Source organism: Odontomachus brunneus, unplaced genomic scaffold (assembly GCF_010583005.1).
Source record: "Odontomachus brunneus isolate Ranch 3 - 2012 unplaced genomic scaffold, Obru_v1 Obru_scaffold_030, whole genome shotgun sequence".
NCBI classification, from domain to species: domain Eukaryota; kingdom Metazoa; phylum Arthropoda; class Insecta; order Hymenoptera; family Formicidae; genus Odontomachus; species Odontomachus brunneus.
This window is the reverse complement of record NW_022639480.1, coordinates 2256724-2272063: the sequence shown is the minus strand read 5'-3', so window position 1 is coordinate 2272063 and position 15340 is coordinate 2256724.

Sequence of the window (15340 nt, the reverse complement as noted above, 5' to 3'; positions counted from 1 at the left end):
AGAGAGAGAGAGAGAGAGAGAGAGAGAGAGAGAGAGAGAGAGAGAGAGAGAGAGACCTAATGAAATATGTAATCGAGATTACGTGCCACAAAACATATATTTCATACGGAAATTTTAATCAATATCGGCTTGTGTGCAGACGCGAGGCTAAATAGTGCAAACGTAAGGATATATTAAGGAAGTGAACTATCGAAGCGGATCTCTCACATAACTTATTAAGAATGTTGCGTTAGGTATTTGCCGAGGGCAGATTTACCTGTGCAGTCGCGCTCTTCTTATTTACCGGGCCGTATAACGAGTATGTTTTTATTTTGCGCAGTTCTGGAGTTCTTCCCAGCACGAATCGATGCGTGCTGCTTGCATTATTTCGCTTCGTTATTTTTAGTCTTCGGTATTCACGAACAAGGTGCTGAGTATGAGATTATTACAATGAAGCGCGTGTGATAAAAAGTCTTGCGATATACGCGACGCGATGATTTGACCGACTTACGCGTTTCGCTTAGTACTTAGATTTACATTTTCTCTCTTCGTTATTGTACGGCAGTCTCTCGGTTCGGTTCGGAGCAGCGAAGTCTTATGATGTCCCGTCTTTTGAGTGGCCTTCATAACGAAGATAGGATAAATTCGAGGTTTAGGAATGTACGAGAACTTTCTATGTAACTACCGAATCTTATCTCTCTCCTAAGGGAATAATCTCTTCAAAGGTGTATTTTCATACAATTTAACTGCAATAAGCTTGTTGTGTGTGCTTGCTGTGCGTACCGCCCCATTTAATACGGATGTGCGCGGAATGAGGGACTCTTTTAGTTCTTACTGTATGAAATAGGTACGATCGTCTACCTGTCTACGATAATTCCGAATGACGGAGTCACAAGCACATCGCGATATAGCTACGCATAGCATGGCTTGGGAGCTTGAAATTTTACGGAAGATCTAGAGTATATCGTTTCACACCTCTACCGGTATAAAATTATATATTCAAATACATATATCTCTCTTTTATATTCGTGAGACAAGACGTACGGCAAGACACGGCAGAGAGTCACGGAAGAGCGTCTGCCGAAACGCCAGTCGTTGATATGTAGATGACGCGAAACAATTATCGCGGTTCGTTTATTTTTCGCTTGTTATTGCGAGACGAGATTACCTGAACTTGCAGCGCTGGCTATCTGTTTTTACGCGAACAAGAAAGAAAATAGGAAAGAAAGAAACAGGGTGTGTCGATCATGTGATTTGTTTTTCTGAAAGCGGGAATGTGAAGAATCTCACGTGAACTTGACGGACTTTCAGTGGTCATGCAACTTCTTGAACAATGAAAATGTGAAAATTTTTATGTAAAACTTTTCGAACTTTACGAAATCACGCTACGGGAAAAGATGCATGATTGATATCCAGATAATGAGCATTAAGGCATATTTTGCGTACTTGCGAAAATGATATTTGATTTGCCGGTGCACTGTGCAGTGACTGCAATATATGTTTTGTACAACGTATGATTCACGAAGATCGAGACGACGAATGCGGCATACACTTGGTCTCGAGGTGTGAGCTCTGGGTAGCGATCATGTAACTTTTTCCCAAGAGCGGGAATGTGAAAAGTGAAAAGTTTCAGGACGACTTTAGGAATCATGTAACTTTCCGAGCGACGGAAATGTGCAAATTTTCACGTGAAACTTTTCACGAGGGAGCGTTCGCGCTGAGGGAGCAGATACATGATCGATAGTCTGAGTGAAACTTGCGAGTATAATAATATCCTAGTTTTTGATCGACAATACTCTCATTCCATCCACGCTCTATTCCAAATTACTATACTACTTAGCCACCACGAAAAATAATGAAATAACGAAAAATAAGTTTATAAGTGTACATAAAGAAAGGAACACAAACGAGATAAGGCGTGATTAGCTTAGCACACGATGAATCAAGCTATCTCGAAATTCCAAACATTTAAAAAATTTACAAATTGGTGTGTGTATATATATATATATACATACATACACACATACGCGTATGTGTACTCTGTACGTGCTGCAGACTTTTTCGTTGATTGTGCAAAAAATTTGTTAATCAGCTTTTAAACAAAAATGATCCAACCCACATAAAATACGTTTTTAGAAAAATGAAGATGAAAATTGAATACATGATTTAAAAAGTATAAGTAGCATTAAGGTTTTTCATAAGAAATCAAGCATGATCAATTCCTCTCTTTAAAAGTATTCATTAACAAGCATACATTAAAAAAAAGTAGATAAGAAAGACAACTAGTAGAAAATAAAAACTATTTTTTTAATTAATTTTAAGCATTCATAAGGCTTTTTTTGCTTTATGTAGAAAGAAGTATAGATTACCCATTGATGAAAGAAAAACTCAAGAATTATAATTTTGTGGGTTGGACCACTCTTGCATAATTATGGTCAATTAATGTCTCATTGATTGATTTTCGTATGCGAGGTAATTGATAATAATGGACGCGTAATTGATAATATTAACACTAATACTCTTCTTTAATTAATCTAACCGACCACGATGCGTTGATGCGTGAAATTATGCATTACGTTGACCTTCTACGCCGTTGAAATCTCAGTGTAATGTCAAACGTCGAAGTATTTCAAAATGTGTGCGATCTATATGCGTATTCCATTTACATGTATATACGTATTTGTATTTCCGTCGTTGTAAATCTGTCGACTTTTGCATCGTGAGATGTGCGGCGGGAGTTGGTGAGTTCACGAAAACTTGCGGATTTTAGTCGTCACGCTCGTACAGTTTTAGATGCACCGAACTTCATGTTCTTCTCGATTGTTTTCTCGTCTTTTGTTGCGATATCATAGATTTATCGGCGTCCCTGCCACACGTCCCGGTTACTCTCAGAAATGAGCGCGAGCGAAGCGTATTTGCTGATCTGTACATTACTCTGCGTACGTCTCTCCGTTTTGCGCTTTGCATAATTTTTATGAAATACAAAGTGACGACGATGTGCCAACCGTACCGTACCATACCGTGGTTGTGGAAGCAATGAGCGAGAAGACTATTCGCGTCTCTGTTTATGCTGCGAGTGTAAAGAGACCGTCGATTTTTGTAATCATTAATTATGTCGAATTACGCCGTTGGCCCATGACAACCGATATAATTGTAACAAATTATCTACTTTTAATATGGTGATGACGAAAGCGAAAACACGAGCGACAAATTGATACGTTTAATTTCACAAGGAAAAGGATACAATAATTCTTATCCGTTAAGTGATTGAAGTGAAGCACGAAAGTCTTATAATTTGTCCGCCTTATCGATTTAATACACACAGTCTCCATAATCCGGATCGTAACTATAGATACGACTTACTATAAACAGAAGTGTATGTATGTGTAATTGTGTGTATAACGTGGCGTATGCTTGTATACGTGTTAATTGCGTTAAAATACTTGTAGGAATATCCTGTGTTTTGTCCTCGACCAAAGCATGTGAAATGTGTATTCTAAAAAAATCGTTTTCTTAAATTACTTTTAAAATTATCTCTTCAGTAATTTTTTTCTCTCCGTCGGATTGCGCACAGGAACTTTCTCGAAGAGGAGGAATCGATTAATTGTCCTTAAGTTCGCAAAAAATATAGTTTTATAAACAACGTAGAGCTCCTTCCTCTACTTATGTTTAAAACAGTCGAATGTTATTACTGCGGACATAACGTAAATGAAAATAATACTTGTGGATATACCTACGTGTATTTTAGGCCTTTAAGTTCTCCACTTAAGATTGAACATATGATGCCTAAGAGAGATGATACGATAAACAAACAGTATAAGTGCAAAAAAAAACATTAAGAAATATGTGCACGAACAACCATGAATGCACCATGTGACACTTCTGTGTTCCTTGTCGTTAGTGCCTCGATAGAGGAACTCACATTGTATATTTTATACGCGTTTTATCGTGTACATTTACATTAAGTGCAATATTGTAATATATATTTTCTAAAGAATCGATCCCAGTATTTATTTTGTCAGATTATACCTGTCGGTAAACATGTAAAGTATACATTAGAGACGTTAGTACACGAGGAAGAATAAGAAAAAGAAGAAATCTTCATATTTTTTAATACAAAATTGAGGAAGAAACGCGCGTTTTGCTGAGCAAGGTCACACACACGCACACACACACACACACACACACACACACACACACACACACACACACACACACACACACACATATGGTCGATAAAATGGGCAAGTTTGTATTAGGAATTCACGAGTCTCACGGACTATTTCACACAGGACGACGTCTCTAACTATGCTTCTTGTCGAAAGAATTCTTACAGTACTAAGCGATAACTCTGTATTATGTACATAACCACACGCTTGCTTCCCAATTTAACCGAGACATAAGAATTAACCATATTTACCGCAATAGTGTATAACGACCATTTTTATATTGTATAATGGACTACGAACGGAAAAAAACACCGAAGAATATATATTAACACGCGTAATAAGGAATACTGTAAATGACGCCGCCAGCAACATATCTCTATGGACGACTTTTTTTCCTATATGAATAAAACTATGCTCTATGACATCGAATTTGCCTGAGTCTTTTTATTCACCGAATGAAGGTGAAATTTATTTCCAATGTACATACGTTGTGCCCCTTACGTTCAATTCCGAAAATCCAAATCCTGTTAAGATCCTGCACTTGTATTGTATTGACGTCTTGTTTAGATTATTTTGCTGTTTCACGATTTATTATGCAACAAAGTGGGAAATGTATTTACAAGGAGTGCGATTTAACGATATTTCAAACGATATTTCATATAAAAAACTGAAATATATTTATACATAAACTAAAATTATTTAAAATTGCTGTTGATATGTGAAATACTATTAGCTTTTGCATACAGAATGCGACATTAAATATTATTAAAACCGACGGCTTTATATATATAAATGTGTAATTAATATATGAATAGGTATATTATAAAATATAATTCAAAAATATTTCTTTAAATTAATGATACATATTTATATAACGAATTATACATCCAGAGAAATTCGTATCAAACAGTCAAAACAATTAAAAACGTTAATACCTTTCAATTATTTCTACTCGATTCTATTCGCAATCATGAGACCATTTTTCCCATAATTGGTGGTTTTCAATACTAAATTCACTAAATGCCATTCAAAATATATTATTGATCATTAAAGTGGATATATTTAACAAGAATAATAAAACATATATATTTTATTTTTTAACATAATATTTTGACGATCAATTTTAGATCGATACATCGTCTTTGGATCGATTTGTTTTGAAATGATATATCGAACATGCCGGTACTTCGAGAATCGCAATCGCGGCATCGTCCTTTTTGCTGAGAAGCGGATCGCATGATAGTTCGTGTCCGGCAGGTCGTCCCGTATTTCCTACGATTTTTACTGGTTATAGGTGAATACCATATTTGAATTATCGCCAAGAGTGTCGAAAGTAATTTTCACGCGCTTGTCGTGATAAAGTCTCACCGAGATAATCGCGGAAAGTGAAAATCTCGCGGTCGAAAGTGATGATCGTAAAGTCCGCGTCCGTTATGGCGGTCTAACGCTCGAATTGCCGTGCTTTATATTTTCGACTCACCAAGGAAATTTCGCGTGTGAATCACTATCGGGAGTACCACGGACGAGTTTCGTACTTTCATCGTGGTAAAATATCGTGGAGATACGCCGAAAATGGATATTTCGCGAAACGAGCTTTTGTAGTTGTCGTTTGAAATACCGCGCATATCTATACTGGGAATTTCTCCGGTCAAAATTTAGACGCCGGCTGATCCGTTATGCATAATCGGGAAGAAGTTGAGTGAGAGGAAAGTTATGTTTCGTCATTTCAGTCATTATAAGGTATCTTCTTTTTCGAACAATCTCCTCAATTAGTATACATTGGTGCAATGAGTTAAAGTGAGACAAGTGTATGTACTGTTTCACTCCAATTTATTGCAGCAGTGTAGAAAGTTCTTCAAAAAAGGACAGATCTACAGTTCTCTCTCGCTCTCACTCATTTCCTTTCTACTATACATGATAAATTAAGAAGCCAATCAGAGATCGATCATCATTGTTCAAATTCAAGTCAGATATTATGGCGCAAATCGCGGTGCAGTAGCAGTCAGCGGCCGAGAAGTAGTTACGTGTTTCTGACAATTTAGATTCGCCTGAAGCAAGTTTCGCGCGTATATCATAGTCGGGAGTGCTGAAAGTGAGTCTGGTGCGTTTATTATGTCAAAAAGTCGTATAGTAGTCGCCGAAAGCAATCTTGTTTTATAAGGCGGATTTCCTGATGTACAATGTGAAATGCTCGCTCGCGCGTCTGACAGTTAAAAGAATGACTGCGTCTTCTATTTCGACCCGCGGAAAGAAATGTCGGTAAGTCCCGATAAAGCAGTCAGAGACTGCGGCGAATGCTGCGCCTGCGACTCTTGTAATCGTATATTACGAAATCGTATATTACATTCACGAATTTGCTTGTATACATATATATATGAGTATGATGTATAACTATACGCGTAGAACATACGATCGTTCTATTAAAAATATAAAGGAATGAGCACAGTGTTTAGAATCTGAGAAGTACTGTTGTATTCTGCGGGCTTAGGTTAATTTTGAGAACTTCTCATTTTTTGCGATATATTGATAACCGGCATTCGTATTTACATTTTGACTCTCTCAGAATTAGGTTAGTCACAGGCGCCACGGTCTTACGGGTAAAGCTGTCGGTAATATTGGTATCACATATTTCGACTTGTCGCCACACGTCGGTAATTTCGCTCTAGGTCGATAATTTGTTGCAGTATTCCCTAAGAACGCCAGGTGGCGACACGTGACCTGCACAGCAGCCAATCGCAGCTGTCTTGTCGCATTTTTGTCTTATTCAAGGAGAAGTAATGTGGCGGGATCGGTTGGGCCGGAGAGAGACGATGCGGGGAAAGAAGCCGTGATTAAGCCGGTAATTCTTACGCATTTGCATTTATTTCTCATACAACTAATCACATTTATTACACCACAATACACGACGGTACACTTAATAATTTAAGTCGAGTCTAAGTGATAATCGTGGTACAGTAGCAATCGATTAATGCAGAGGTATAAATAGCATACTTAACTGCGAGCACATCGCGTACAACTCTACGATATATTTGTTGTGTTGCCGCTCGGTAATTCCGAATAGAAGTCGCGCCACTTCTTTTTTGGCGTGACGATCCGCAACGGGAAAACTCGTACGTGATACATCTTAAGTCGCGAGCAAGTAATTATTTTTGTTACATTCAATTACGTACAGGGGCGCGGAGATAAATTGCCCGTTTTAACGTTATATATGTCGTACCTCTACGCAACATTCAGGAGTTGAAGTCAACAAACTGTCGGCCGTTTTCTCTCGCGTTGACTCTTCCGAGATCGAGCGATTAACATGATGACTCTTTTTATCATCTCCCTCTTTTCTACCTGCCGTCACGGTATAATTGGTGATTTTCACCGCATGTGCGTATATTTCAGTCAACGAAATGATCGTGAAAAAAGAAAGTTATGTTGCATTCGTTCGTATTCTAACTACCGATTATTTCGGTTATCGAAACGTTTTTACAAAGTTCTAAAAGAAAGTTTCAAAGGATCTTTATAACTTATTAATTAAGCACTTTTCTTATTTTTTTTTTTAAGATATACATTGCATTGATTTGCAATTTATCTTTGTGTAAAAATTATATAAAAATTAACAAAAAAAATTCTATTAATTTTTTCTAATTTGATCGTAATTAAATATTAATTTACATAATGTTTCAGGCATCCTGCGCATAATGTGTCAATCAGTTTAAACCATATTGAAGGAAGAAAGCCTCTATTTTCAGCGGAATTGACGAGACTCCATTTTTTGGGAAAAAAAAACACCCGTAATTTCCTGAGAAATGTATCGATAACCACGTTCATGCGGCAAGTCTGCATATTCGATTTGCTGGATTGTTTCGATCGCTCTCGTGAGAAATTCTCCTCAATTGCCAGCTGTATGTATTAATTATGGATAGATGATATAGTCTTTAACCTTAATCTAAAGCTATCTTAAGTTGATACATTTTATACATGTAATTATAGCGTAAATGACGAAGACGACAGATCTCGCCCCGAGCTAATTGCGGGCGTTAGATCAATTAACGCAACACTGATTATAAACGTGTCGTTAGGAAACGGAAGAACCACATAGATGGGCTCTGATTTGTGTTTCAAGAGATTGAAGTAAATTTTCGCGTGGGAGAAAGAGGAAATTCCGTTCACTTTGGCGCCGTGATAGTAGAATACTTTTCGAAGAAAGTTTTCTTAATGCTAAAAACACAGTTTTCAGAGTTAGAAAATAATAGTCTTTAAATTAGTTGTGTCGGAGAAATTACAATATCGCAACGAGATCATTTCATTTCATTTCAGGATATTATCATTATCGTATCGCGTAGAGCATAGTGAGACGAATCGGGCATCTTCGCCGTACGCCAAAACATGCTTTGCGTTTTTGCGTCCTTGTGTTTACATTGGTGTCGGGCCGCTCGAAGTCAGTCAGTCGCGGCGCGCCGTGGAATCAAAAGGGCGTACTCGCCATATTCTGCGATTAATTTTTTTTTACTAAAAATGAATAAAATCTACCTCAAATTCTCACCATGTAAGTTGTTTTCTGATTAGATCGTCGTCACACACAGTTCACTTGGTTTTATCTTCAGTTGAATTTAATTCAGTTTAGTCTTCCAAAGTAGTTATTCCGCTCGAGTTTCACGGAGTCTCTCCGATAGCGTTTATCTCGACAAAATTAAAAGTTACCTCGCGAGATTCCTCGCATCGGTCTTCTTTTCTCGAAAAGTAATTAGAAACAGTCATTAAGTCGCGGCGCCAAAGTTAACAGAGTCGCACCTTGTTTTCTCCTTCTTTGGTCATTTTGCGGACAGGGGATTTTAACGCAAATCTCGAGTTTTTACAAAATCATGTCCTCATCAAAACAGATGAAATCTTTCAGTGGTGCTTAATGAAGAAACATCTTAATATACATATAATCGCTGATTAAATCGGAAATACTCTTTTGATTGCAGGCCAACTCAGTCCCGAGTGATCTCGAGTGCACGCCGTAGGAATCTCGTCGAGACCTTCGACTTCGTAGTTCCGGACGTGAAGATCCAGACGACGGAGATCATCGAGATCGATCGTCTCCGCGTAGGCTCGCGGTCGCAACGACGTGAACGTCCGCCGTCCATCCGCTGGTGTCATCGATCGTCCGTCAGGATCGTCTCCACCGACATCACATTCAGTCATCAGTAAATTTGTAAGTACATACATACACGTCAGCTACGGCACACGAAAGAGCGTTACGATTGTTCGAGAAACGAGAACGGCGTTTACGGGAAATCGCTCGCACGTGATTGACGCGGCTATAGTATGTAAATTACTGAACCTTTGGATGCATACTAAACCCTAATGAGAGTTTACACAAAAGATTAAATGGAGAAATAATTTCTCGATAAATTTTGATCTTTTAAAAACATCGAAAGATAATTTGAGATCTCTTTACGAATTACTTCAAAAAAAAAAAGGAAACGATGGAATCGAATGAAACTGAAAAGAGGTAAAGTCTCAAAGACTTCGCTTTATGCATCCAAAAGATTAATATTCGCGCAATGTTCTCAATTATTACAGTGTAATTGCAGATATAATCTTTTCCTTCACGTAGCTACGTGAGCTTTAATTATTCTCTTAATATTCTCGTAAATAAGATATGTTTTCATTATAATTTTCTCCATAATTTTCTGGCTTGAAATTATATAAATCTCTTTCTTGTAGCAGTTGGAAGTAAAATAATTTTTTTTTTAAATATGAATTCATATGTTTTTGCACATTTTTTGTTGATTATAAATCCTTCAAAATTTGTTGTCGATAAAATTAAAATTTCATGTACATCATTTAATAAATTATCATATAGATTAATATATCAATATGTAGATCAATCATATAGAATTAGATTCATCGTGAAAATAAAACATGTTAAATATGAGACGTCGCTACAAAACAATACGCGCGGTTTTGTCTGATCAATGTAGAATGTAGGAACTTGTTAATCATACTGACAATATGAACATTGCGCGCATCGCAATTTGCAGATAAGCAAGCGAATAACGGTCGACGCTATATCGCCGCGCCAATTCTAAACGAGCGTCGATAATCGTTGATTCCCCTTGGAACGTGGCATTATGTGCGTAGATTTTTATTTTTCCCCTCGCTTCGATTTTTTCTTCCGGCAATCATCGCCGGAAGCAACAGACTTGATATCATTCGTTCGACGAAATGAACAAGGGGGATCAACGCATTTTCGGCATAATTTAGGAACTTGGCAGAATCGTAACGCCATGCGTGAAGGATTATCCGTTTCCAATCGTTACCGCAATCGCGCGTAACAGTGCGTTTACGCCACGCAATTTCTTGGCTGCATCATTCGTATATTTGCACGTCGTTTCATTATGATCGTGTCGGGTCATGACACGATCTGTGTTATAGTTACAATTAATGTAAACAATCTTAGAAATAGTTTGCGCCGGTTATCATACGTGCACTTTGTACATGGAGAGAATATTAGAGTTTTTTTTGTACAAATTCTTTTCGATTCAACTATGTTTTTGATAGTTCAGTAATAGACTGTCAGTAAGATCTCTACCTTCCTAAGGAACATGATAAATTTCGCTGGAAACGAAGAATGGAATGTAAGAATAGCATATTTCAGTTCCTAAAATATGAGTAACACTTGTGAAATGAAAGGACAGTGATTTATTGCAGAATATCGACCTGTTCTTCGCGGTTGCAAAAAATCGTACAGTAATTTCCACTATAAAATTCTCTCCGTGTAGCGTCGATGACGAGGGATTTGATAAATCGATGTCGTGACGATATTCGCCGCGAAATCACGTGGCGTAAACAGGCCGCGGGAATGTCGCCGCAGCGCCCATTTCTTTCAAATAAGTCTTGGGGAATTTTTTTCACCCGAGCCCACGAAGCTCACGTGGTTATAGACGAACAATTCTAGAGTTGACTTGGTTATCGCTAAATAATACGCTTGTTCGTCGTCGGGTTTTGTCGCGAGACAGACTTAAACTCTGGAAGAATAGTCGCGGGTTTTTTTCGCGCGCTTATGTGATATCGGGAGTCCGCGAAGGATCAGGCGGTACGTAATGGGTGGTGGGCTCTTCGCGATCGCGGCTGAGTCGTCGATGAATGTTCGATCACGTCGTCGTGCGACGAGGAAAGATCGATTCGCGCGCGTCAGCGACGTGTCAGTTCGGCGGCGTGATTTTCGCTCGGTGGCGGCGGCAACGTGGAAGCAAAAAGCACTGAATTCGACACCAAATCGATATCGAAGAGTTCGTTGAGGGGGAGCAAACGATGACCGTGGTGCAACGTCTCAATTAATAATTAAAATTAATCAATCGATATCAGGTACATCGCGATAATAACGGAGTGCTGGACCGTGAGACTCAGACAGCGCAAATTACTAGATGTTTTAACCCTTTTGCTACCAATAGGATATAAGGTTTTTCCCAACATTAATAATAACCTTCAACTGATTAAGCATTCAATCAATTGAATAAGCTTTTTTGGCAATTAGAACACACATTAGCTATCGTTGAAACAAACATGGCCTTCCAAAAACCTCAGTGGGACATCAATGTGCCGGCTCTGTCCCTTTGGCGCCAAACATATAATTTTTTATTTTTTTTTTTTGTTAAAACTACATTATATGAGTATATTTAATGAAGTAAAAGTAAAAAAAATTGCAGCTTTAAAATAGAAAATTGATAGCGAGATGGTGCCCAAAAATCACGTATTATTTCTTTTAGACGTCTTTAAGTGGGACGTCCTTAAGTTTCTTTGGACGTCTTTAAGACATCATTTAGTGGTTTGTGCTGTCTGGGAAGTTGCACGTCGGTGAATGTAGTGAAATGGTGGCATATCGTTGATCGCGCGAAGTTAATCGCGTCGATGACCGCCCGGCTTGCCCGAGAGCGCGTCCGTTTATTACGGCAACGACGACACTTCGTTTCGAAGGCCGATGCTGAAGGCAAATCACGGTGCTGAACTGACACGCCTGTAGAACCCGTGACGCAAACGATCCGGGAGAGTGTCACCATTGATCGATAAGCCCCGCGACTCACATCGCGACACGTGTCAGTGCTTAGCCTCTACCGTTCTCTCTTCCTCCACCTTCTCCTCTCCTCCTCTTCCTCCACCTCTACCTCCTCCATCACCACCTCTTTCTTCTTCATCTCCTCCTCCACCTTCTCTGTTCACTACGTAATAACATACCAGCTAGAAAAGGATCTTAATAATTTATATAGAAAATGTACAAGAAAATCTACATTCAACGAACGCGTGTGATATCTCTATGAGTACGACGGTCGACGCGCGATGATCGAGCGAGCGAAGAATAAATAAATTAAAACAGAAGTCGCGAGAGAAGGAGGGGAAGCCTTTTCGGGGACGAGTTTTGTGCCATTTACAGTCGAGCGGTCCGCCGTGCCGGTAAAACGACGCGCGACGCAACGTCACGTCTTCTTTACTTGACTCTTTTCTGCTTCTCTGGTAACGCGATTAAGATTCCGAGTTCCTCCAACGTCGCCGACCTTGATGGTCTAGCTGACAGGACCATGACCCGTCATTTAGACGGATGACAGCGGCGTGATTTTCGCGCCGAGGTTGGGGGAACGACACGTAACTCTAATTTATTAAAAACTAGAGAATTCCCATTTTTCTTTCTCTCGCGGGATTTCGGTGAAAATACTGATGGAATTATGAGCGATATGAAAGAGCATTGCGGTTGTCAAAATGACGAGATCTCATGACGCTAATGTTCTTACAACTATATTCTAGACTTCGCCGTGGCGCATTCGTATAAAATCCTTAACGAGGCCGTGTGATCGTTCACGCAATCGAGGTTCATTAATCTTCGCGCTCTGTCGCTAGCAATCGTTTAAATGCGGCGAATGTCAAGCGGTTCCGCGCTTTGAACTTGCAATTAAAAGAAATCACGGTTGCTGTGAATGGCGTCTGGCATTGCGCGAACGCATTTTTTATCTTCCTTTCTTATATTTAATTATTATCATCTCGTTATTCTGCGCGTTCTGTTAATTTTATAATCGCTGTAATTGTTTTTCCGCATGCTCGCACATTATCGAGCTAGAAGAAGCTCGTTTTCGCTCGTTTCCTCGAGGATTTCCTCGTGGAACAGCTGCGTGACGAGGAATATCGGCTCGGTTTCCGATGACGTTCGCTCGGTCGCGAAATGTGCAGTTCGGCGCGAAATATGGTATTACTTTCGATTGGGCGAAACATGCGCGCTCGTTCGCCTCTCTCGAAACGCTGCGCGTTCCAATTTTAGATGAGCACATGGAAGAAGCGTTTAAGCCGTGCAAAACGGACGCCCGTCTCGCGACCGAAATCCACTTGCCTCGAATTCCTAATAGCCGCCCTTAGGGGCCGAATGTGCCGGCGCAGCCAATTTATCTCCCGAACGAACGAGTGTCTGAGGATGCGCGCGAAGGACGCCGCGCGATCCGCTTCGACGCGACCACCCAAATTTATTTAACCGTATTACTGACAACTCGCCGAGCAAGCTCGAGCATTTTTACGATCTTCACGCAAATTGCAGCGTTCCTCGGCCTCCTCAGATGACACTGACAGATCGACGTAAATTTGCAAGAGCGGGACGGACGCGAAATCGATCGTTTTGCTCTTCTTCGTGCAACGGATGTTTCGCGTCTGTTTGTTTGTTTGTATATGTTCGTGCGAGTTTTAACTAGCGTTTGTCTGCGAGGGCTCGACACGAGGCCAAGCAAGACAACAGAGAATTCGAGGTGTCCAAGGGGAGAGGTCTTAGCGATCTTTTAACTTGGCAAACGTTTGCTCGGCAATCAATAGGGCTGAAGTAAAACGCGGTCGTTAGCCGCCCTGACGTTGAGAAACGCCGCCGGAGGTCGATTTTCCGATACACGAGAAAAGATACATAGATCTATCGTGTTACTTTCCACCCGCGATGTTTTTGGAGAATTTACGAAGACGAGGTAGATCTTCGCCGGCAAAAATGTCGAAGCACCGATAGCTTTCAGGACACGATCGATTGCGAACTGAAAACTCCTCGAAACTGTCGTAGATGTGCAAAAAATTTTGAAACGAACTTTACTAGGACAGGTGACAAATTTTAGTAGATCGATCAATAGGATCTTGAAAATTTTTAGAATTAATTATCGGAATACTTGGAGCGGAAAAAAGAAATTCGTGGCAAGTAATGATGTTCCTCGATAATTTTCGTCAAAAGAACATTGACTTCAAATTAAGCGGGTAATGATCCGTAGATAAAAGATGACTTGAGCATAAATTCGGGTTATCCTGTATCCTGATTATGTATCGGCAATATTTGACGTTGAATAACGGAGAGTCAGAGTTAACTTTCTAAGCAAGGAGATCCAAGAGATAACGCTTCTCAGATTCCGATACGATACGGCCTCTCTAATGATAATATATAACGGTTAAATATATTTCATGCATTTCACATGTACCTTCTCTCCTATCCGCTTCGCTCGCTCCTATTTCTCTCTTTGCTCTTTCTCTCTCTCTCTCTATCTCCCTCTTTCTCTCTCTCGCTCTCTCCCTCTCCCTCTTTCTCTGTTTCTCCCTCGCGAGTGTTTCGTTGGATTCTCGCGCTGTTTCCCTCTCACGCCCACTTTCTCCGAGTACAGTCTCCGGGCTCTCGAGACAAGGCGGCCGCGAATAAATCAGATTTGAAGCCGCTAGACGTGGTACACGTACGCACGCGTTTTGCTCTTGTCCACTCGAGACCGCCTTTTAGTACCAGGGACGATGCGAGACCTCCAGCCCGCGCGCTGGACGCGGTTAAATCGTGCTTCCGTAGCAGGTGTGTCGCGGTTTCTCAGAGGTATAAAGTCCAGACGCGCATTATCGCGTGTACCCTCGTCTCGGTATTACTTCCTGCCGACGTCGAAATATCGTCGTGACGCATAATTCGTGGTCCGTGCACGTTGCGTAATTTCACTGCGCGCGCGAAAGATGATCGTTAGCGTTCCCCACACATTTATGAAATAATTTGAAGTAAAAGATTCTAATGCGGCCGTGTAAAAAATCAGCGCATTTGCCATTTATCCCTGATCAAACGTTCGAAATAGGAACATCGGGGGAAAGAGCGTGTTTCGAGAAAGAGGCGCTTGAACCTTCCAAAAGCTTTCATCCTGGCTAATCATAAATCTTTCGACGCGACTGCAATTTCGCTAATG